Source organism: Ailuropoda melanoleuca, chromosome 11 (assembly GCF_002007445.2).
Source record: "Ailuropoda melanoleuca isolate Jingjing chromosome 11, ASM200744v2, whole genome shotgun sequence".
In the NCBI taxonomy this organism is placed as follows: Eukaryota; Metazoa; Chordata; class Mammalia; order Carnivora; family Ursidae; genus Ailuropoda; species Ailuropoda melanoleuca.
The window spans coordinates 79,732,421-79,756,363 of record NC_048228.1 but is presented as its reverse complement, the minus strand read 5'-3'; the positions used below and the strand labels follow the sequence as shown (position 1 = coordinate 79,756,363).

General features: G+C 46.1%; 1 long non-coding RNA gene across 1 annotated transcript; it reads left to right on the top strand.

The window, feature by feature from the left end:
- Window positions 1–7,357: 7,357 nt before the first annotated feature.
- Window positions 7,358–13,327, top strand: LOC117804448. Its single transcript, XR_004628909.1, has 5 exons — window positions 7,358–8,592; window positions 9,125–9,293; window positions 9,735–9,951; window positions 10,188–10,269; window positions 11,150–13,327. It is a non-coding gene; the product is annotated as an uncharacterized LOC117804448 (long non-coding RNA).
- Window positions 13,328–23,943: the final 10,616 nt, after the last annotated feature.

The window sequence follows — 23,943 nt, the reverse complement described above, 5'->3', positions numbered from 1 at the left end:
CAGCTTCCTCTGCGGCCCCACCCACTGTGCTAGGCTAGGGCCAGGCAGATGCATTTCAGTTCTTCAGACCCACTGGATTCTTTCCCACCCCAGGGCCTTTGCAGATACCATTGCTTCCCCTCGAAGTGAGCTTTCTTCCCTCCACCTCCGATCTGACTTTTCCCCGGTCCTGCTGCTTCTGGTCTTTGGACTGTCAGCTTGAACACCATGTCCTAAGAGGGGCCTCTTACCACTTTCTGCACAGCGGGTCGCTGACACTTCATTCTTTATCGCTACACCTTGTTTCCTTTGTAGCCAATCGCTATTTGTAATTAAGTATCTCTTTGCTGCCTTGCTTAGTGCCTTTTTCCCCCCAAGGATGTCAGATCTATGAAGAAAGGGGGTGGATTCTGTCGTTTTCAGCACAGGTACCTGGCACCCTGGAAGAACCTGGCACAGGCTGTAATAGATGCTCGAGTATTAACTGAATTGAATGAATGAATGAATGAATGAATGATTTAATGAGTATTTTTCATAATCTTTTTCTCATCTTTTTTTTTTTTTAAATCCTTAAAAATTCCTGGGTACTTTCTCACTGCTATTCTTCTGGTTATATAAATGAACGATTTTTTTCTCTTGAATGTGGTTTTGGGGTTTTCTGTGTACATTTTACCCCTTTAAGGTTCAGGGGTCATTTTATGTTCTCTGAACTTTGTGGGCAGATCTTCTGTCTTGTTCTTCCCTGCCCTCATAAGATGTGCCCCTTTTCTTGACAGCCAACTGGGAAAATCAACAGGACTATGGAGAACAATATATAGAAGGGAGGACATTGGGGAGTGAGGCCCTGGGATTGAGGCAGAACATGAGAGAGAAGAAATACTGCCGTGGACACGTGGCCCAGACTGCTCTCTAGTAGAGGCACCTAGAGGGAGAGATGATTTCTTCACATGGATTGCAAATCCAGCCTCGGCTCTGCGGCGGTCGTGATGGCAGGTGGAAACCGTCTGTTCAAAGTGAGCTCTGCCCATTAGCAGCACCAGCAGCACCTGGGAGCGTGTTTGCAATGCAGTCTTGGGCCTGGCATCGGACCTACTGTATCAGAATCCGTATTTTTGCCGAACCACTCGGGTCATTTGTATGGCCAATACATTTTCAGAGTCACCAGTCTACTCAAGAGGACTGCTGGAAATTCATTTTCCTAAAGGCAGAGGAAACATCTAGTCAATTATTGGCATGTGTTCCCGACAAGTTCGTATACCAGGAGGGAGGGAAACTGCTTGTGCGAGCTCTCCTCTGGCCGCAAAGAAGGCTGAAGCTGACATGAGCTGGGACAATGAAGGTGATCTTCTCATTTAACCTGGAGTTCCTGAGAGCCAAGATGGGGGTTTGGGGGACAGTCAAAACTAGGTGACAGAGGAGCGGATTTCAGAGATGAGCATGATGCAAGGTTCTTTAAGGGAAGATGGCACGACAAGGTGAGAGCCTTTAAAAACAGAACCTCCACTATGTATGAAACCAAACACCATGGCAGCCGAGGAAGAAAAGGAGGGTGTCTAAAAAGGTGGGTGTGGCTGCCCAAGGTAACTTATGGAATGCAGACATGCACAGAAGGAGGAAGGAAGAGCACACGACCGAGCATGAATTTAGAAGACTTACTTGGATCTATACCAAGAACGGCAGGTGGCTAAGGCAAGAGAAAAAATGTAAGTTGTTAAAGTGTTGACGACAAGAGCTTCTCTGGGTAAGTGTGGAGCATAGAGGGCTAGAGAGGAACATTTATGCTATTTGGAAAGCAGAGGGTGTCACCGGCTCAACACGGTCCGCCTGACTGCTGCCCCACCCCCTACTCTGTCTCTACCACATCATTCATGGCATTTATTGCTGCTTGGAATTAGGTAGTCTATTTCTTGTTTTCTCATTCATTATCTACTTTGACCTCTTCTAAGATGTAAGCTCCATGAGAACGGTGACTTCATTTTCCTGATTGACCACCAGATTCCTAGTGTCTGGCCCACGATAGATGCCACACACATGTGAATGAAAGAACCAAAGTTTGCGACGAAGCCGAATGCCTCAACCCCCGTGCTCCGGGGGAGGTATCCAAACTCTATACACTTCTGTCTGCTCTTTCCAGAGCTGGACATGAGGCTCTCCAAAGGACAGTAAGCTTTTAAGAAAAGAGAGGAGAGTTAGTCGCCTTCCTTGAGAGCCCACGCTGGGTCTGCACATGTGACATCAATGATGCCCCTGAGATCTCCCACTAATAGGGGCTGGTCTTCTCATTCCATTTAACAGATGAAGAATCGAGGTTCAGGAAAGTTAAGTGACCTGCCCAAAGCTACTCAGGAAGCTAGATGTGAATTGAGTCTCTCTGGTTCCAGAACCCACGCTCTTTCTATTGTATTGTATTGAGGCTTGGCAGGAACTGGAATTAAAGAGAAATGAACCCTTTAACTGCTTTAAATAAGCTTACATCTCCAAGCCCTGGACAAGGTAAGTATAAATTATTGCCACAATAATGCCGCTTAAAAAACCATTCCCAAACCCTGTGGTGGACAATGGGCGCTCATTTCTTGGTGGCGTGTTTGTGGGCCGGCTGGGGTTTGGCTGGTCTAGGCGGAGCTCTTCTGGGCATGACTCCCCACTGTGGATTGGGCCCAGGTTTGCTCCATGAGTCTTGCTTTATGCTGGGACCAGTGGGCCTCCTGGGGCCTGTCCTTCCCTTGGTGGTGGCAGAGCAAACATAGAATGAGAAATTTGTGATACACAGGGCCTAGACTGAGATGGGGCATGTTGTTCCTTCTGCCGACATTCCAGAGGCCAAAGCAAGTCACATGCAGCCAAGCTCAACCCCAGTGAGAGGGGAGATACGTACCATCTCTAGTGTGAGAACTGCAGAGTCACATGGCACAGGGTATTGATCCTGGGAGGCCTGAACGATGGGGCGTAATGGTGCGATTGACCATAGGAAGTGTGTGGAACATACATGGCTAGCAGGGACTGTGCCATGGGCTTTAAATATGTGATTTAGGGGTGCCTGGGTGGCTCAGTCAGTTAAGCATCTGACTTGATTTTGGTTCAGGTCATGATCTTGGGGTCGTGAGATTGAGCCCCGAGTCAGGCTCCAAGCTCTGTGCGAAGTCAGGTTGAGATTCCCTCTCCCTCCCCCGCTGCCCGTCCACCCCCCTCCCTGTGCATGCTCTCTCTCACTCTCTCTAAAATAAATAAATATATCTTTAAATACACAATTTCATGGAAGTCCCTCAAAGATCCCATTTGGTAGGATTACCATTATCCTTATTTTTCAACAAGAAAATTTAGGCTCAAATCGGTTAGCCTCTCAAGTTCTCACTGAAGTCAATGACCTACCAGGGACATACACCCAGGTCTCTTTGGCACCAAAGCCCATATTCTTAGCCCCGACTCAACTCTATGGAAACAACCAGCAGCTATGGTGAAAGACGAGCTGCCAGAAAGTTTTCAAAACCATATGGCTGACGAAGAAGGGGCCAGAAGACTAGATGCACCCAAACAGGTGAATTTTCAAGAGGTGGGAGAAAGTGGGCTCCTGAATCTGTACATGAGCTTGCGTTTCTTTCTGTGTCATGAATGGATGTCTTATGAAATACTCTAGGGAAAAAGCCGTCACTCCTGTGCCTGGGCTAACAAATCAGGCCGGATGCTGGTAGGAGGGGGGGAATTCATCTGAGCTTCCTCATGCTAATGCCTCAGCTTGGGTGGGTAATGGTTCAGCCAATCTCTTCTGCTCCCACTATTGGTTTTCTACTCTTGTGGTCAGGTGCTGCTCTTTAACGCCTGACAACCTTAATTCTCAATTAACCTATTCCCTGGGCCTTTGGTTTGGTTCCCTTGGGGGGTGGTTTGAGGGTTCCTTGTGTGAATGCCCGTTTACGTTCCTGCTGCTTACCCTCCCTGCCTTGCATATAACTCCCAGACACAGCTTGGCACCTGCCCCACTTCTCTCCTTACTAACCTGGCACGCCGTCAGGATTCGCCCAAGTCCTATCATCCCCCAAGGAGAGATACCTCCCTGGAACATTCTAGAACAAATTGAGAACAAGTGGTCTGTGGGGATTTCTAAAGGTGATTCATGAAGGTAGCCTGAGTTCAGTAAGGATGAACGTGGTCTAGCAAATCTGATTTCCTTTGTGAAAAAATGGGACTGCCAGATCAAGGGAGGGTCATGAGGGTAACGTCCTGGATTTTAAGGGGTTTGACAAATCCTTTCATGATCTCTTTTAGGAGATTGGGAAACACAGGCTGATTTCGGACAAATGGATTAGTTCTTGGCTGGTTAAAAAATGTTGCTGTCATTAATCAGATGTGCTGATTAGTGACAGCTTGAGGGAGACTGCTGGCATAGAACAATGGAACTCTGTCCTCAGCCAGATCCTGTCCGGGTCCTCCCCTACCCTTGCCCACCCCCCCCCTTTGTCTCTCTTTGAACAACTTGGATGAAGATACAGGAGGCTGGTTTGTAAAATTGGTGGGTGGCAAAAACAAAGGGGGGTAGCAAACACACACAAGAAAGCCAGGGCCAAGGTTTTTAAAATAATAATTAACATATACAGAACCTTACAAAGCCCTTCTTTAAAGAATGATCTTATGTAAGTCTCTAAACAGCTCTGTGTGGTAGGTATGACCAATTATCCTCATTTTAGATGGGACTCCGGACTTACACAAATTTCCCCAAGATCATTCAGTGTTACACTACAAAGCACCCAGGTTTATGTCCTGGTTTTTCTGATTTCAAATTCTATATTCTTTATTTTTTTTTTAATTTATTTGATAGAGATAGAGACAGCCAGTGAGAGAGGAAACACAAGCAGGGGGAGTGGGAGAGGAAGAAGCAGGCTCATAGCAGAGGAGGCTGATATGGGGCTCGATCCCAGAACGCTGGAATCACGCCCTGAGCCGAAGGCAGACGCTTAACTGCTGTACCACCCAGGTGCCCCATCAAATTCTATATTCTTTAAAATGGGCTAAAACAAACAAGAGAAAATGAAGAGAAGCATATTTTTAGAAATATACAAGCACAGATTGGGAGAGAGACCTGGTGTGCCAGCTGCCATGGGAATGCCTCCCAGCATCACTCCCGGGTCCCCAGATCTGTGCCATAGCCCACTGCCTCGCTCTTTGACAGAGCTGACCTTCTCATCCCCAGCCTGGCCTCCTCCAGGCAACTGGTAAGTTCATCCTGCTGGACATGAACAGGAATGCGAACTTGGTCCCCACTCTCATAAATCTACCGCCTCCTGTCTCATTCAGGGGTACCTGTAGCACGAGCTTAAGGGGCTTGCCAGTCACTGGCACCAGACTCTCACACTTTCTGGACCTAAGAACTGGCTTCAGTAATCCAGGAGACTTGAGGGGATTTTGATTCCTCCGGAGAATGCCCACAGCCTGTTAGCCCCGCGTTTATTCTGGTATACCTCTTGGGGACCTCCTCAGATTGCAGAAGGGAGCTCTCCAGAGTCATCCAGATAGGCGGGCAGATTCAGGAACTCATCTCCTTTCCTTTACTTCCTGGGCAGTTTGGTAGGAGAGGAGACAGAAAGAAGGGGGAGGTGGAGGAAGGTGCAGAAATGGTGGGAGCAGGTACCTTTGTGAACTTCTGTCTGGGTGTTGCATTTTGCCTGAGTCCCTCTGTCGTCTGGGTGATACAAGGAAGCCACTGTTTGCCTAGAATTTAATACTTCCTTCTGTTTGTTTTAATCCTTACCAGGACCAGGTGTGTCTTTCGGTTTTTGAAGTTTTCATCCATGGAAGTGTACTCACTTGGCACCATAAAAGTACTTTAAACAAGACACCCGGTTTTATATATCATAAAAGTAGAAACAAATTCAGTATTTTCAAAGCAATATATTTTAAACTATGTCCAAATACCAAGCTCTTACCTAGGGCAATAACTGAACTCTCCTGGAACAATAGATTGTAAAGTAGACGGATTGATTTTGTACAAGTGTAGATAATAATTTACCAAAAGCTTCCTAGGATAGGGACGTTCCCCACCATGCTGCAGTGAGACCAGCAAGACCTGATGGCCAGAGGCCATGTGCCCTCATCTTACCTACAGGTCCAGTTTCTGACATGGCCTCTGTGCAAACCCCCAATCTCGGAAATTTACATTCATAGGCATCAAACCTTGATGTTGGTCCTCTAGCCTCACACTCAAAATGTTGCCCTTCTGTTAATCACTGTCCCTCCTTCCTATTATCATCAATTGCAGAGCCCTGGCACGTTTGTCCTGATTTCAGGCTTCGCTGTTTGTCCTTCAGACGATCCTACAGCCAACAAGCCCTCCTGTACACACAAGCCAGCTTCACTCATGTCTCTGCACTTCCTCATTAATCTCTTGGGTAATTCTGAGGTGTGGAATTGATGGGCACAAGTCTTTTTTTTTTTTTTTTAAGATATATTTATTCCTTTAAGAGAGAGAGTACATGAGGAGGGGACAGGGGCAGATGGAGAGAGAGAGAGAAGAAGCAGGCTCCCAGCTGAGCATGGAGACCCGACGACACAGGACTCAATCCTGGGACCCTGAGATCATGACCTGAGCCAAAACCAAGAGTCTGATGCCCAACCAACCAAGGCACCCAGGCGCCCCAGGCACAAGTCTCTTTAATAGTAATTAACAGTGTCATCATGGGGGGCGCCTGGGTGGCACAGCGGTTAAGCGTCTGCCTTCGGCTCAGGGCGTGATCCCAGCGTTCTGGGATCCAGCCCCACATCAGGCTCCTCTGCTATGAGCCTGCTTCTTCCTCTCCCACTCCCCCTGCTTGTGTTCCCTCTCTCGCTGGCTGTCTCTATCTCTGTCAAATAAATAAATAATCTNTTTAAAAAACAAACAAACAAACAAACAAACAAACAAAAACAGTGTCATCATGGGCAACATACAGATCCACCAAATTTTGGAACAATTGACAAAGCAAGTTGATCATTTGGTGCAAACAAAACACTTACTCAATTTAGTTGTCATACCTTCATTGAAACAGGATGTTTTACAGCATCTGTGAACTGACATTGCCCCTTCTACCATTCTGAATATATGAAGGATTTATGTATTTACTCAGTGAAAATTGATTAGTATTAGCATTGTTAAAACTATGCTTTAATTACTTTAAATACTCCACTGAATGATGTTTGCCCTGCTCTATTACAGCATTAAAATTCATGTTCCCCTTAAAAGCCTGGACCCAAGTGGTTCAGTCTCAAAATGGTGTCGTACTGGGGCGCCTGGGTGGCTCAGTCAGTTAAGCCTCAGACTCTTGATTTTGGCTCAGGTCACGATATCAGGGTTGTGAGATTCAGCCCCGTGTTGGGCTCCACACTGAGTCTGGAGTCTGTTTGAAGTTCTCCTTCTCCCTCTGCCCCTCCCCCTCCTTTTCTCAAAAAAAAAAAAAAAGCTGTCATACTTAAGAAGTACAATACAATAGCCAAAAGAAATGACAAAGGAATTCTACTCCTTCCTCATATCTCCTGGACAGTGAAGCAGATCTAAGCACACAATACACAGACGATCCCTTCCTCACACACATACTCCACACCCTTGGCTCAAGTTCCCGACCCCCCCCAAACCCTCCCCCTCCTCTGCATGTGCTGTTATTTTTCTCTTCTGTCCATGCCATCTGTTCTTTCCTTCTGTGGAACTTAGCTTCTCTCCCAGTAAGAAAGAATACTTTCTGGATAGAGGAGGAAAATCAGATTGGCATCTTTAGGATTTCTCTTAGATGCATGAAGAACGATGAAGTCTTTCACATGCTCTAAAGTGGGAAACACAATGAAAATGTCATATATTACCATGATTTTTGTAGTCACCCACTAATTATCAATGATATAAGGTCATGGAATAGATACGCCTTGTACCCCAAACAAATCACTTAGCTGCTAAAAAGTACTCCCAGGTCTTTAATATTGTGTTTTATCCATTTTAGGACCCCCTCCTCCCCATCTTTTAACATTTCTGAAATAAGAACATGCCTTTCAATGAATAATGTTTTAGAATCACCATTAGCCCGTTTCCCCCTCCCCCATTTTAAAGTCTCTGGAACCTTCTCATCAGGGAGGTCTGAACTAGGATGAGGACGATTGATTCCACCTGTTTGGCACTGACTGCCGAGCGCCACAGTGAGCGCAAGACCCTAATGCAACTGGGGGCAGGGTTTCCAGGTCACTGTTGTGGAAGAGGCCGGCGGGGGAGCAGCTTGTCCATGAAGGGGAGGGACTCCTGGAGCAGGGGTCAGGCCTGTGGCCATCTGCTCTTGGGGTCTGGTAGCTCACCTGACTTAGGAGACCCAGGTGAAAGGGAGCCTCAGGACTCCATTTAAACCTCGTTGTGCGGCGCACATCCCGCTTCAGGATTCCTTGCCGGGCACCTGGGATTCCTCCCCACCCAATTCCAATATCAGGCAGCTGGTCCTAGAGATACAGACCATGTCTGAAGTCAGGCCCCGCATTCCTGTGACATTCAGTCTTGTAGCCCCTGCAGGCACCTTAAGGGACCGCAATTCGAAATTGTACGAAACAATTGCAACGATGCTGTGGCGTCCTGCCAGGAGCCCAGGGGTGCCGGGAAGGTGCGACCCTATTAAGGTAAGGAAGTGAAGCAGCACAGGAAATGCAAACAATGCAGAGGCCGGGGATGGAGATCCAGGACGGGATGACTTCAGAGCGGTCAGGAGGACCTCAAAGCTAGGTTGGCCAAGCCAAAAACAACTGGGGCAGAAATCTATAGCTGCCACTCCCAGGAAGCAGCTGTCCAGGAGAAGGGCAGACAGTTTCCAGAGACCCTTCCCCTGGGGCGGGGTCTACGGGGAGACAGCAATGCTGCTGGGAGCAGGGAGGCTCTTTGGTCTGGCTGATCCCCGCTAGGGCCAGGTGCCCAGACCCTGAGTAAATAAAGGGCAGTAGGAATGTGTGAGGGCTCACCTTTCAGAAAGTATTTCTGTCTTCCTTGTTTCCTTTACGGTTTGTTGGCTTAGCCCATACTGGGATAGTTTCTCCTTTCGGCCCGATGGTAGCCTGCTCGGTATCTGGAGAGCTCTTGTTAGTGTTACATCATGTTAGGCTGGCCTAACGCCTAGTGGTCTTTGAGGAGGCTAACGGGGGCCTTTTCTAATTTCAGAAGGTATTAGATGTGGCCATCCTAGTCCCCGCACCTGCAGCTATCCCCCAGCAACACCTGAATCCGTGGTGCCCAGAATCTCATGGCAAGGGCGGCCTGTTCTTCCATCCTCCTCCAGCCTAAACCTGAGTCTTGCATCCACCTGAGCCAAAGACACAGCAGTGCTGGGGTGAGGCCGCCGGCATCTGGGGCCCTGGGCTCTATGGAGAGAACGAGGGACGAAATGGAGCCAGCTAGAAGCATTTGTCCCTTTTTACCACTTATTGAGAGATCTATACACGCCAGGCACAATGTAATTCATCTTTTACCAACCTTCTTTCGTGTAATCCTTACAAGAACCCATACATCGGGGGTCCAGAGAAACAGAACCAATAGAACTGTGTGTGTGTATAGATATAGATATGGTATAGATATACGTCTCTCTCTCCAGAGCACATACAGTGTATCTGTGTCTGCTATATGTAGGTCTATACTCTCTCAAAGAGCTATAGCATAGATATTCCGATTATATATATTTATATAATTTTCTATATATATTTGAGAGAAAGATTTTTTAAAATTATTTACTAAATTTTATTTATTTATTTATTTATTTATTTATTTATTTTAGAGAGAGAGTATAGCACGAGCAAGCGGGGGTAGAGACGGAGGGAGAGAATCTTCAAGCAGACTCTCCAATGAGTGCGGAGCCTGACATGGGGCTTGATCCTGTGATCCTGAGATCCTGACCTGAGCTGAAACCAAGATTGGATGCTCAACCGGCTGAGCCACCCAGGAGCATGGAGAGGAAGTGATTTGAAGGGATTGGTTCATGTGCTATGCGGCTGGTAAGCCCCAGATCTGTAGAGCGGCCTGCGGGTTGACTTGGGGAGTGTTGATGCTGCAGGTGAAGCCTGAAGGCAGTCTCCTGGCGGAAATAGCTCTAGCTCGGGGGAGGTCAGTCTTTTTGCTCTGTGCGGTCTTTTACCTGATTGCGTGAGGCCCACCCACATTATGGAGGGCAATCTCAAACTCTAATGACTTAGCTGTTAACCTCATCCCAAAACTGTTAACCTCTTTGTAGACACATCCAGAATAGTGTTTGACTACCTCCGTGGGCACCATGGGCCAGCCAAGCTGACATAGAAGTTAACCACCACAGAGAGGTATTACTGTACACATTTTACAGGTGAAGCAATTGGGGTTTAGACACTAAGCAATGTAACTGAGATCACAAAGCCAGGGAGTAGCAGCATTAGGCTTTTCTGTCCTTACTGCTTCAAACCCCCGTGTTTCTGTATTTAAAGCATGGGCTCTTAGCCATTTTGTCTCATTCTCTCCTTTCCTGCAGTGGTGCTGGAGAGCACAGGTCGGAAAGTCAGTCAGTGATTGCATATGCGCGGACCCTAAGGATAGGCAGAGCAGAAGTAGCTAAGACGTGTTGGCTGGAGGAGGGGTGGTCTCAGGAACCAAGTAGGAGAGGGACCTGAGGCACTGGGCCTCGTCAGACCTACCAGACGTTGCTGGTTGGTTTCCTGGGGGTGAGCTGGACAGTGTAGAGTAGTTTGGGAAGGGTTAATGACAGGTGAGAAAATGCAGCAGGGAAAGGACCATGAATCCCAGCACCGGAGCGGGCGAATGCCATGGTGCTGGCCTGTTCCCAGGGGAGAGACTGGTCTCCAGGCAGAACCTTCAGTGCGAGCTCACCCTTCGCTTACTCTAGGCCGAGGAGTCAGACTTCGGAGAATCCTGTCTCTGAGGAAACCCTAGCTCCAAAATGTTTCTCCCCTGAGGATGAGGTAGTCATTCCTCAATCCGCAACAAAGCCTTATAGACTGAGGTACCCTGATACAAAGCTCCGGGAACATTCACAAAAACTGGAGGGAGGCATGTGGAAGGTTCTCTGAAAGTTCCATGGTGGCAGAACCACCAGGCATATTCTTAGGATCATATGACATCCGACCTAAGAGAGACTCTAGGGGTTTACTCAAAAAAGAATTAAGGAATTTAAAAAAATCAGAATTCAAATAAAAATCCATGTTTCAGGGCTCCTTTGAGAAATCAGACGACAACCAGACGACTGGCAGCGCAGAGTTCAAATTCCTATGGTAGTTGAATTGAGTTGCAGTGGTTGAGAAGAAGTCCTCAGCTCAGGAGGCGCCTGTACGGGATCTCTGCAGTCCCTACCACCCCCTATTGCCTGCTGGGCACTGGGATTTTCCTTAGGCTCATTGTGCTCCCTTCCTTTACATTTGCTGCCTGCCTCTGGAATCCCTGCTGTAGACCAACGTTTCCTTTACCGAGGAGGAAACAAAGGCCCACAGAGGGGATCCATCTTGCCCAAGATGAGGTGAATGAGGACTTGAACCCAGGGCTTTTCCTACACACCCAGTCTCTTTTCTCCACACCTGGAAGAGAAAGCGTTGGGAAGCCGTGCTCTCCGGACACCAGTCTAGTGTGCTGTCCATCGTTATCTTCGGAATGCTACAAGGACTCCGGGCAATAGGAACCAGAAAGGGAATGTGAAGGTGACGGTGATAAGATTTTTTTTTTTTTTTAACAGTAAGAGACTGTGACTCGGAGAGGAAAAAATTTCCCCAGTCACAAAGATCAAGGAAGCAAAAATGTGGAAGAGAAAGAGGAAGGAAATTCAAGCTGCCCCAGAGTCGGAGCTGTCAGAAACACCAAAATCCCCCCAGACTGGGAAACATAATTATTACAGAAAGCCTTGCTTCGATCGGAGTCTGGGGACTGTCAACATTGAGAAACTTTAGAAATTGCAAATTTTTTTTGTAGATGAAAGATAAAAACACACTTGGATGGGGAAAGGGGAAGTTCTATTTTTGAAGTGGACACTGATCTGGAATAAACACTGCCCTAAAAATCAGACAGTGATACAGGCACCCTGCTTCAAAGCTGAAAAAGAAACTTGATTTGCATTATCTTACATGTTACAAAAAGCTTCGAATTGTTTTATGGCCAAAGGGGTCTGTTCTCCTTTTTGCTCCCCTGATGGCATCCTGTGATCTCGGAGAGAGATGCTTAAATGCCAGGAAGCTGCTGGCAATGTCTCAGACCAAATATCCATGAGAATAGATGACCTTGTTGGCACAAAGTGGCTTTCTTTCTCACAAGGGTGGTTTTCTTGTTTGTTTTTTTGTTTTGTTTTGTGTTTTTTTGTTTTATTTTGTTTTTTTGGTTTGTTTCTAGCACGTGTTTGTAGAAATTAGTTCCTCCAGGACGGGAATCTTCCACCTCTGTTAGTTTGGGTCTTTACTGAGCTCTGAAGGGCCTGCGAGGCAGGAGATGCCCCTGCTCCCCCGAGGGTGGGTAGTGGAGCCTCTGAGCTTTGTGGTCTCTGCACTCCCAGAGCTGACCTGGGCTTACTGTGCGCTGTGACTTACTAAGGCTGGATACGCTACGATGTTTTCAACAATTTCTGGTAGCCTTTTGCTTCTCCCAATATTACTTTTTAGTTGACTTACAACGTGGCCTGGGCAGTGGGCCTTGCATATATGTCCCTCTGAAAACGCCACACTGTGTGCAAAAGTTTTATGATTAGCAGAACTTGAATTTATGTAGCGTGCGGAAACTGTCTTAAAACATTCCCTGCTCCCATAACCTGTTTTTCACACAAAGTCAGCCTTGGGTGGGTTCTCGGAAGACTCTCTTCTGTGGTTCCGTCCTCGCCTTCCTGGGCAGGCCAGGATCTCCAGGGAGACGCTGAGAAGTGGTTGTAGCTGCTGTCATGTCCCTGGTCTTCAAGGCACTGCTCTGGGCCCACCCAGTTTGGTGCACTCACCCTTTCTTATTACATGTGGGGTAGGTTTTAAAAAAAGTATTTTCTTCTTTTTCTAGTTGACTATTTTTTTATCATGGTAGATGTTGAATTTTATTGAACGCTTTCTTCATCTATTAAGATGGTCATGAGATGTTTTTCTTTTGCTCTGTTATGCAGTCAATTCATCCCGTTGTACTGTCTTTTTCCTTATGTATACGTGGATTCAGTTTGCTGGTGTTTATGATTTTGTGTCACGTTCATGAGTAGAATTATCCTGTAGCTTTCCTTTTCCACACTGACCTTGGTTGTTGGTACGGGTTATGCCAGCCTCAAAAAGTGAAAAGAGTCATGCATTTTTCTTTCTTCCTTTTTTTTTTTTAAAGATTATTTATTTATTTATTTATTTGACAGAGAGTGACAGCCAGCGAGAGAGGGAACACAAGCAGGGGGAGTGGGAGAGGAAGAAGCAGGCTCATAGCGGAGGAGCCTGATGTGGGGCTCAATCCCAGGACTCTGGGATCATGCCCTGAGCCAAAGGCAGACGCTTAACGACTGCGCTACCCAGGTGCCCCTCTTTTTTTTTTTTTTAAGATTTTATTTATTTATTTTACAGAGATAGAGACAGCCAGCGAGAGAGGGAACACAAGCAGGGGGAGCGGGAGAGGAAGAAGCAGGCTCAAAGCAGAGGAGCCTGATGTGGGGCAAGATCCCATAACACCAGGATTACGCCCTGAGCCGAAGGCAGACGCTTAAATGCTGTGCCACCCAGGCGCCCCCATCTTTTTTTTTTTTTTTTTAAGATTTATTTATTTATTTTAGAGAGCGAGAGAGCATGAGCAGGAGAAGGAGAGAGAGAATCTCAAGCTGACTCCAGGCTGAGTGCAGAGCCAGACATGGGGCTCGATCCCACGACCCTGAGATCATAACTTGAGCTGAAAACTAAGAGGCGGGTGCTTAACTGACTGTGCCACCCAGGTGCCCTGAGCAATGCTGATTCCTATTTTGTGGAAGAATTTATCCGAGACTGGAATGTTACATTTATTTTGTGAGAACTTTTTTTTTTTAAGATTTTTATTTATTTATTTGAGACAGAGAGAGAGCACAAGCAGGGTGAGCAGCAGGCAGAGGGAGAGGGAGAAGCAGGCTCCCCGCTGAGCAGGAAGCCTGATGTGGGGCTTGATCCCAGGACCCCAGGATCATGACCTGAGCTGAAGGCAGATGCTTACCCACTGAGCCCCCCAGGCGTGCCCTCTGTTTCTTTACTCTGGAAAGGCCGGGGAGTGGAGCTGGGGAGAGAGGCAGAATAGGAGGAGAGGCAGGTGTAGAGCAAATCCTTGCTCACGGCAGTCCCCAGAGCTCTGAGACGTTCTGGGTGCTACTCCACACGGTGGAGAGACCCATTCTAGACCAGCTGCACAGGGCAGACTTCTCCCTGAAGAGGAAGCAAAAATGATCAAAGGTTGTTCATCTTTTTTCCAATTAGACTTTTAGATAATAAACAATTTGTTTCTTTATACATACACAAACAGGATTTTTCATAAACGTGAACATATCCTGTAGTCTTCTCTTGTTCTTGTCATTTTCCTCATTCTCGATTTTCCTCGCCTGGGCTCCTCCTTATTCATCACCCTTGGACCTCAGCCTCCACCAAATAAAACTTGTTATAGCCCAGGATGTATTCTTCCAGATTTTTCGTTTGTGTTTTTCATTTGATAATGCCTCATGGAAATCCCTCAAAACCAACTGACACAGCTCTAATTCATTCTCCTAACAGTTATAAAAATCTCCTTTTGTGTGAATATACATAATTTATTGGATCATTCCCCTACTGATGGGCATTTTTTCTGGGTTTGTCACTACAAACAAGGCTACAATAAATATTCTTGTAAACATGTCCTTTGTACCAATAGTTTTATGTTTATGGGATAGATTCCCAGGAGCGAAATTGAAGGGTGGAAGGGTATGTGATATTTATTACATTTTAATAGACCTTGTCAGATTGTTTCCAAAAGGCTGTGACAATTTATGTCTCTATCTGCAGTGTGGGAGAGTACCCTCTTCACTGCATCCCCTAGTTTTTACTCCATTTGTAGTCACTTGATGCTCTCAATTTAAAAACCTTTTGGCATATAATGGGAGTAAAGTGATATCTCATTGTTGCATACATTTGCATTTCCCAACCATAATTAATTTAAATAATTTTGCTATTTGGATTAGCTCTTTTTTGAATTGTCTCTTTACTGTTTTTTTGTGTATTTTTCTGAGTTGTCTTTTTGTTTTTTTGGGGGGGACCAATTTGTCAATGCTGTTTTTGTCTTATAGATGTTAATCTTTGGTCTGTCATGTGTATTATATTGTATCCCAAATCTATTATTTTCCTAATTTTATTGGTGGCATCTTTTTTTTTGGCGCACAAGTGTATAAGGGTGTTTACCCAGTTGAATGTGTTTATCTTTTGTTTTCAATGTCCTGCTTCCAGTATCAGTTTGAAAGGTATTTGTCAACCTTAGGATTATAGGTCAGAGCAAAGAGGCCCCAGGGCCATCAGGTGAGAAGTACTTACCCCAAGGTCCCCCAACCTGACAATGGATAATGAAGTGAAGAAGTTTTGCTTATGACTGGGTGCACTCCGTTCCGACAATGGCTGGAGACGCTGCTTCAGACTAATGGACCATCCAGGCAGAATTAAGCAGTGGGATGATATTACACCTGGGACCCGCACCATATCCAGGGAGGACAGCTCATGTCACTACAGAGTGACCTGGAGCCCAGAGCGAGAACTGAAGGAGAGAAGAGAAGACTGACAAGGAAGTGCCTTCCCTTTCCCCACAAACAGGGTAGGACTCGAGAGATGAGAAGTCCAAGCGCCCGTGAGGAAGTGAAAGCTCAGAGAGGGCTAGGATTGGCCCAAGGTCACACAGCTTGTTCAGCAGCAGAGCTGGAATATAAGTCTGGTCTTCTAACTCAAAGCCCTGTGCTTTTCCCAGATTCCATACACGCCACTCTTGGTAGAATTTTGGTCATAACCACAGAGCGTCGTTGAAAGCTGACTGCGTGCCAGGCACTGTTCTGAGCACTTTGCATGTACTGTCATATTTCGCCCTCATAAAAATCTAGGAGAGGGGAGCTAGCATTTTCTCGAGGAGAGAACTGAGGCATAGAGAAAATTAAATACTTCATCCAGGGTTACATGGTTAAAAATTGGTAGGGCTTCGATTCTAACTCAGCGTGACTCCAAAAGCCTGTACCACTAAGCTTAGGCTACACAGCCCTCCGACGGCAGTTCCCGGCCTCTCTTCCTCTCGTTCGCTTTCTACCCTTTATAAAATAGATTAGTATATATATTGATTATGTTTGCTTGTCTGTTTTCCAGTGTGTCATTTCTAAGGTTGTTTCTCTGCCGCTACAGCAAGTTCAGTTGAGTGAAGTTCGTTGGGTGTTGTCCTGTGGCCAGGCCTCCGTTATTGATGGGATAATTGACCTCATGAAATGTATTTGCTGATGTTCTGGATTACAAAGACAAACCAAACAAAGAGGACGGGCTGGAGAGGAGATACCGCAGAGACACAGGGAGCCTGCCTTCCATCTCCGCCTGGGGTTTGCTGGGGCCCCGAGGATCTCCCAGACCCTCCTGGTTTATTCCAGATTCTGTGGAGTAGATCAGGGTGCTGGTCATTAGCTGTGCTGGTTCATGCTCAAGAGTAAGGAGAAAATTCTAAAATATGAAATAGTGACGGCTGAGGTTTTCCCACTCTCCGTTGTCACGCTCACTTTGCGGAAGGGGTTTGGGAAGCCGTTTCTTCTACTAGAGTCAACAAGTATTTTCCAGCATCTGGGTCCAGAGCATGACGCCAGGCATTGCAGGAGACTCCACATACCTTAGCTTCAGTCTGTGCCCAGTATCCTTAGGGAGGCAGATTCGTATCCACTGTAACACAAAATGGACAGAGTGAAGTGTCCTAGTGGGGGTCAAATCCCAATACACAGGGAATGTAGGAGAGGGGTGAGTTTTCAGTGGGAGTTATGGGAAAGTCATCCTAGCATGATGTCCTAAGACAAACCCAGACACTCTATTTGAACAGACAGACTTGTGAGAGGCGTGGGGAGGAGACACAGGTAATGTTTTTATTCAGGAGTTCAGAGACCTGGGCTCTGGCCCCCACGTCTAACGTCCTTACCAGTTGTGCGACCTCACCCCAGTCACTTCATCTCTCTAAGTTTCTTCATCTGTGCTGTGGGGACATTAAAAAGTACCTGCCTCATGCATTTGTTGGGAGGATTTTAGCACAGTATTTGGCACATCAGAGGCTCTCGGTAAATGCTTGAAATGAAGTGTGTGTGTGTGTGTGTGTGCACATGGGCACTCACGGGTGCGTGTCGGGAGAGCGTTCGTGGGTGGGCAGGAGGGGAAGGGCTGGAGGTGACTGTGGGTACGGGGCAGGTCGTGATGACAAAATTGGGGGAGGAAGATAGAGTGAGAGATAAGACTAGAAAGCTACATAAGAATCAAAGAGTGGAAAATCTTAGATTTTACTCTGTTGGAAACAGAGCTACCCATGTTTTTGATCTGATGATTAGAAGGTGCCCTCAGGTCATGGAAGAAATGACCAGACCTTGGGGTTGTAGACTCAAATATTTACTTCGAGTCTATTTAGAGAAACGGATTGTACCCTTCCCTGAAGCTATACCCCTACCCCGCCCTTCTTTTTGTCTTAAAGGCTGTCCTGCCCCTGTGTTTGAAGACCTAGGGGACAAAGGTGATTTGAGCTTTCAGGGGGCAGGAGGGGGAACCCAAAATTATGTCTCATCTAGTCACATCCTCCAAACCAGCTCCTTTCTGAGTTTCTTCATACAGGCTCCAAAAAATAATGGGCTTAGGGGGAGAGGCTTATAAGGTTAGCAGAAGATGTCGAACCACGTGACACCTGATTTACTTCCATGGAACGGTCTTTTCTTCCTTGGAACAATAGCCTGCAAGATTGTAAAGAAGGCATAGGAGCTCATGACTCAGTCACAGAGAGGCCTTCCTGCTGCCAACCAGTCCTCTGGAGAATGGAATCCTGAGGGCAGATTTAGGGACTGAAATCCAAATCTGGGGAACTGCCAAAGTGCCCTGCCTTGGCCTGCCAAGTTCAGTGGGAACTTCTGTGAACTTTCTTTGCAACAGAATCAGCTGCTTTGGTTCAATGCAATCTCAGCGTATGGCATTGTTGAGTGTAGGGTCTGAGGGAAATAGACCAGGCCAGGGCGTTTACTTAGCTCATGAAGCTTAATGGCCAATGTTAGACGCATGGCTCCGGCAATCTTTTCTGATTGAAAAGCTGCTTGGAGCTAATCTGGCCCCCTCTCCTTTATTACTGTTCTTTGGAAGAAAGTCTAAGAATTGCGCTATCGTGGGAGTTAAGATTTCAAGTCAATGATTAATGGCACGATGGCTTGTGTTTTCTTTCTGAATTAACCCATGTGACCCATGGCATTTGCACCTCATGTTAACCATTAGACACAGAAATGAGTCCTGGATTTATTTGGATGGTAGAATCCTAGGGCCCGTTGTTTCAATTTATAGTGAGAGGACTCTGTGATGGGAAGGCCTTTTCCCGGGGAGCAGGAATGGGGGGCCTGCCTTCTGTCCCTCTGGAGGAAGAAGTTCTGTTGGCCTCTGTTTGCTCCGTGACTGAGGCTTGTCACAGGGAGACCTTTCAGTGTTTCATATAAAAGTCCCTTTGATGATGCATCGCTAACCAAATCTAGAACCAGCATAGGCCATTGTGCACTTCGAATGAATCAGGCCTCTTTCTTTAAAAACGTCTGCTTTTCTTACAGCAACTTTATCATTTTTATTCTTTAAACTCTTGCCGTACTTAATGGGAAAAGAGGCAGTCCGTACAGGTACTCTTGCCAAGTGATTAGTTTCAGGTAAAGTCAGCTTCAATTTGAGCAAGAAAATGAAAAGTCTGATTTTCAGTTTCTGTGGAGCCCCTACTCCTGCCAGAAATCGTGTTGAGCCCTGCCCCCCACCCCCAGTTGCTTTCAGTGCTTTGCCCAACATTGTGTATGTGTGTGTTTTTTGGTTTTTTGTTTTTTAAGGGCTTGTGATGCCATGGGGTGGTAGGGAGGAGGGATGGGAGCTGTTTGGGTCATAGTTTTCTGGCTTTGGAAAGGATCGCCTTCACATGATTTGTTCCTTTAATAAGAATTGTGTGGGTATATGGTGGGGAGAGAGAGAGAGACAGAGACAGAGAGACAGAGACAGAGAGAGAGAGTGTTGGAGGGGATAGGACTTTAGTCCTAACTACCTAAACTAAGGCAGACCTTAGTTGAAGGACTTCCTTTTATTTAATTACTTCAATTTGTTTTAAGTGTTGATGTTTAATTAATTTATTTTTTAAAGACTATTTATTAGAGAGAGAGAGAGAAAACGAGCTGGGGAAGGGCAGAGGAAGAGAGAGAATCCCAAACAGATTCCCTGTTGAGCATGGAACCCCACATGGGGCTCAATCTCATGACACTGAGATTCTGACCTGAGCTGAAATCAAGAGCAGGATGCCCAACCCAGGCACCCCAATATTTAATTTATTTTGAGATTCAAATAACATTAAATGAGGATGTGGCTTTCTTATGTTTTTTGAAGAAACATGAATGAATGAATGGACAAACGAACGAACGAATTAATGAATGAATACTGGAGTCTATTTGACATGTAACATTGTGTCAATTTGAGGTGTATAACATGCTGATTTGATACATTTATGTATTGCAATACGATTGCCACTGCAGCCAGAGTTAACACCTCTATCACTTCACATAATTACCAGCTCTTTTTTTCTGTGGTGGGGATAATTAAGATCTACTCTCTCAGCTGGTTATATGATCATAAAACAATATTGTCTAGATCCACTATCCTGTGCACGGGGTCTCCGGAATGGATTTACCTACCAGCTGTAAGTCCGTACCCTACGTAATGAAGCACATGCAGCCAAGAAAGCATGAATTTCAAAGGCTGGGGAACGTAAGCATGAAGTCTCCTGATTCACACTCTGATCTCACCTAGATGGCTCTCCTCTCCCTCCGTCTTCTCTGAAGGGAAATGCACTCATTTCTTAAAGCCCAGCTCACTGGGCACTCCCTCTCAGAAGTCTGCCCTGACCATCCCAGCCAGGAAACTTTCCTCTTCTAAAAATTCTCCTGCACTTTGTTCAAAGCGTCTCTGAAACTGTTCTCGATTGCTGTTACATCTCCGAAGTCTGTCTGTTTTTGTATTACTGCCGTGCCTAACACAGGGGTGCACACGAGTGAGTATGCAGCCGAAGGTATGTTATATAGTTACTGTGTAAACAAAAGGATGACCTGGAAATTCTGAGAAAAAGAAAAGAAAAAGGTCGTGTAGTAGATGACTATATGGGAAAGGACGTAAACCTTAGAAGACGTCTCGGGTACCTGCCGCAGAGCCACACCCTGAGGCCACAGCGAAGCTAGGAATGTGCTGACCCAGGAGGAGGAAGTGAGAGGAACAAACAGCAGGGTCCCGGGTAGCAGGGGCTGGGAGGGGGGCGGGCTTCCTCTGCGCCTGGGGCTCTCCATGGCCAGTCCATTCACTCTTCTTGCTCCATTTATTCGGGGGTCCTCTAAGCCAGATTTCCTGTTTGTTGATCCTGACTGAAGTTTTAATTTACCTATACTTTCTTCGGAAAACCTACATTGGAAGAAGCTTCTGGACCCTTCCATGGGCTGTGTCCTGCTGCTTCCTGAATATTTCCTTCATCCTTTAGCTCAGACCTCTGTAGCTGAGGTCAGGGGCAAAGGGGGCATTTTCTGGGTCCATTCTGTAACTCTCACAGGAACGCCAGATTCCTATTTCCAATCACCTATTTCATATTTTCTGGTGGGTGTCTGGTAGGCATCTTAGGCTTGGTATGTCCGAAACCAACTCTTGACCCTGTGCAGTGTACACCTGCCTCTCTCCTAGCTGTCCCGTTTCCACAGACGTCAGATCCAGCCCTCAGCTGTTCAGGTCGGTCCCCTCGCAGTCCTGTGGCTGCCTCTCTTGCTTTCCAGCTGCACATCCGGGCATCAGCTGTCCCGCTGGCATATATTCTAAATCCACCAGCCACCTCTCCCCACCACTACCGCCGCTTCAGGCCACCGCCATCTTTTGCTGGCACCTTGCAATGGCATCTAACTGATTTCCCTCTATCTGTCCTTGTCCCGCCTTCATGACGCCTTCTCAGCAGGCAGAACAATGGCCAAATCCAGGCGTTCCCTGCTCAATACCTTCCAGTGGTTTCCTAAATCTCTCGGGATGAAACGAGAAGCTCCTCCCACTGCCTTTAAAATCTGACGTGTTCTCCCCCTCCCCCTTCTTGATTCCGTCCCCTGTCATTCTCACCTCCACACAGACCTTGCTGTTTCTGAAACGTGCTGTGCGCCTGCCTCAGGTCCCACTTCCTACTTAGAATGTTCTTCCTTCAGCTGTTCGAGTCCCCATGCCCTCTCTCCCAAACAGCCGACTGTCTCGTCGTCACTGTCTGTTCCCTGCTCTTCCTAAATTTCCTCCCAGTCCTTCCCCTTCACTACATATGCGTTTGTCAGGGGCATTATTTCACCACCAACGTGAAGAAAAGCTCTATGAAAGCAGGGAGTTTCTTTGGTTTGCTTGACCTAGCTCTGTGCCTAGCATCTGCTAGGGACTCATTAAATCTTGGCTGAATGAGGTCCAGGAAGGAACACTCTGGATGCCTATTATAGGACGCTGTCTCCCGCGGCAGCTACTGGGGTCTAAGAAATGAGTTAAAAGGCCAGGGAGCATAGGGAAGAGCAAACCCACCTCTGAGATGAGTTCTTCTGTTTCCTACAATGAATGGCTTAGGTCTTTTGTGTTATTTTCTCAAGACAATGAGACAACATTGATGGCTACTCATGTTGGTCTTTTCTTGTGGTAGTTAATAATACATGCCAGGGACACATCAGCGTGTGTGACATCCCAACCACCTTTCCCAATTGCTTCCAACTATGTCAGAATGATTAACTGTTCTATATTTGATCTTGGTCAGACAAACACCCTCAATGCTGGCTACACTCATAATATGATCTGGATTCTCCTGTCAAGAGACTAACAGTCTATTCTGGACACCACCAAGAAGATCCAATGTTCTCATGAAGTTTTAAACCGTTTTGGTCCATGGATTAGGAACTCTGATTTGCATTGCAAGTGTTTTGGATCTTCTTATTCTTTAAGCAACAACAGTAACAGTAATAATAATAATAATAATAATTTTAAAAACCTAAAAGATTATTTCAGAGAACCAATTACTAACTACCTTATTGGGAAATCTTGGATGTGTAGCTAGGCCTAAAAACTGAAAGGATTCTGGCTTTGTGTTCAGATGGTGGGCTCAACATACTTGTCTAAGTTAGCTTTCTCCCCAGACCAAGCTGAAAAAAAAAAAAAAAACACAAAACCCCCAAGGACAGGGAGAACAGGAGAGGAGACAGCAGCAACACAATTTTGGAAGTTGGACAACAGATGGACATGTAAAAACTGACTTAACAGATTGGAAAAAGCCATAGCCCAAAATGGCAGTGAAGAAAGTGAGGAAACCAACCTGTACAAAAGGCATAGATACTTCTAGAACTGTGCATGAAAGGGGAGCTCATGTTGAGAGCAGGGTGAACCTATTTGAGAAGTTACTGGATCTCTAGATCACCTTCCCCAGTCCATGCCTCTGAGCGTTACACATACCTGAAAGATGTTTGGAAGTTTATCTTCTGGAAGTCCCTCCCTGGTTGACAGATACCAGGTGGATGGGCAAACATGACCAAAATAGGGGGATTAAGTGATTGTATGTAGATTGAATACTGATGGTACGGATCCCTGCCCAAACTGGCAGAAGATACTTAAAGTAAGGCCCAAGTTGTAAAGAAAGAATGAACAAAAATTAGACCTCCGTGACCGAGCCTCTGTAACCAGCAGGGTCTTGGGCCTTGACAGAGTGATAGTCATAATGTTTAACAACCAGCAAGGGCACTGGACAATCAGAAAGATGCCAGACAGAAACAACTGGTGAGTCTACATGGTATGGTTGTGTGAGCTGTGCACTGCACAGCCGTAGGCCATAGCCTGGCCGTACCAGGGCAACCGAGCTGAATGTGTGTTCTAGTCTTGGGTGTTCTGTCCTCACTTTTGATTTGACTTGAATGCCTTACAGGTAGAGCCGAGGATCTCTCCAAAACGATGTCTTCTGTAATGCGTTATTCTAAGATTAGGAACACATTCCACAGCAAGGTCATCCTGCTGGTCCCAATTTTCCCCCTGACATTTCCTATTAGTCAATTGATTTTGGACTCATAATTGTTAATGAAATAAACACAAGAAGCAACTCCTGCTGGGAAAAGAAAGATAAATACTCTAAGCTTGTCCCTAATCACTGTAGTTGAAAAGTGATGTTAATTGAAAACAGTTTAACTCAGCAAAATTCACAAAGTTCTTTCCAATGTGCTTGCTAAATTAATCATTTTAACATTTTAACATTTATACTGCATTCTTAAAACAAAATCATTTGCAAATGGGTGACCTGACTGCAACTTTCATTGCTTTTCAGGATGGGGGAGCAAGAGGGGAGACAGGAGGATCTAGAATTCTGGGATAACAAGGCACCTCGATCTTCCCTTTCTGATTAGCTGAGTCCTTACTCTGAACAGCTCTTCTGATTTTAATGAGCTTCTGGCTTGTCTGAGAAGATACCAGCCTTTAACTGGGCTAATTTCTTTAGTCTGGGTCTGAATTAGGCAAAGGTTAAAAAATGTTGCAGTTATTAACCCACTACCTGCTGTAGAGGTTAAGCCTTCTGGAAGCTTGCATTTCAACTAAGTTTTCTTAATTTATTGTGGATGAATGATCCAGAAAGTTAATGTGCTCCTCTTTATAAAGAGTCGAGTTGTAAATCATTCACTAGTTCCCGAACTGGTCTCCCTTGTCGGGAGAGAAGGAAGTGCTTCACAGCCTGCTAGTCCCTCCCTTTGTCCCAGGCGTTCCCAGTTACCCGCTGGACACTGAGAGAAG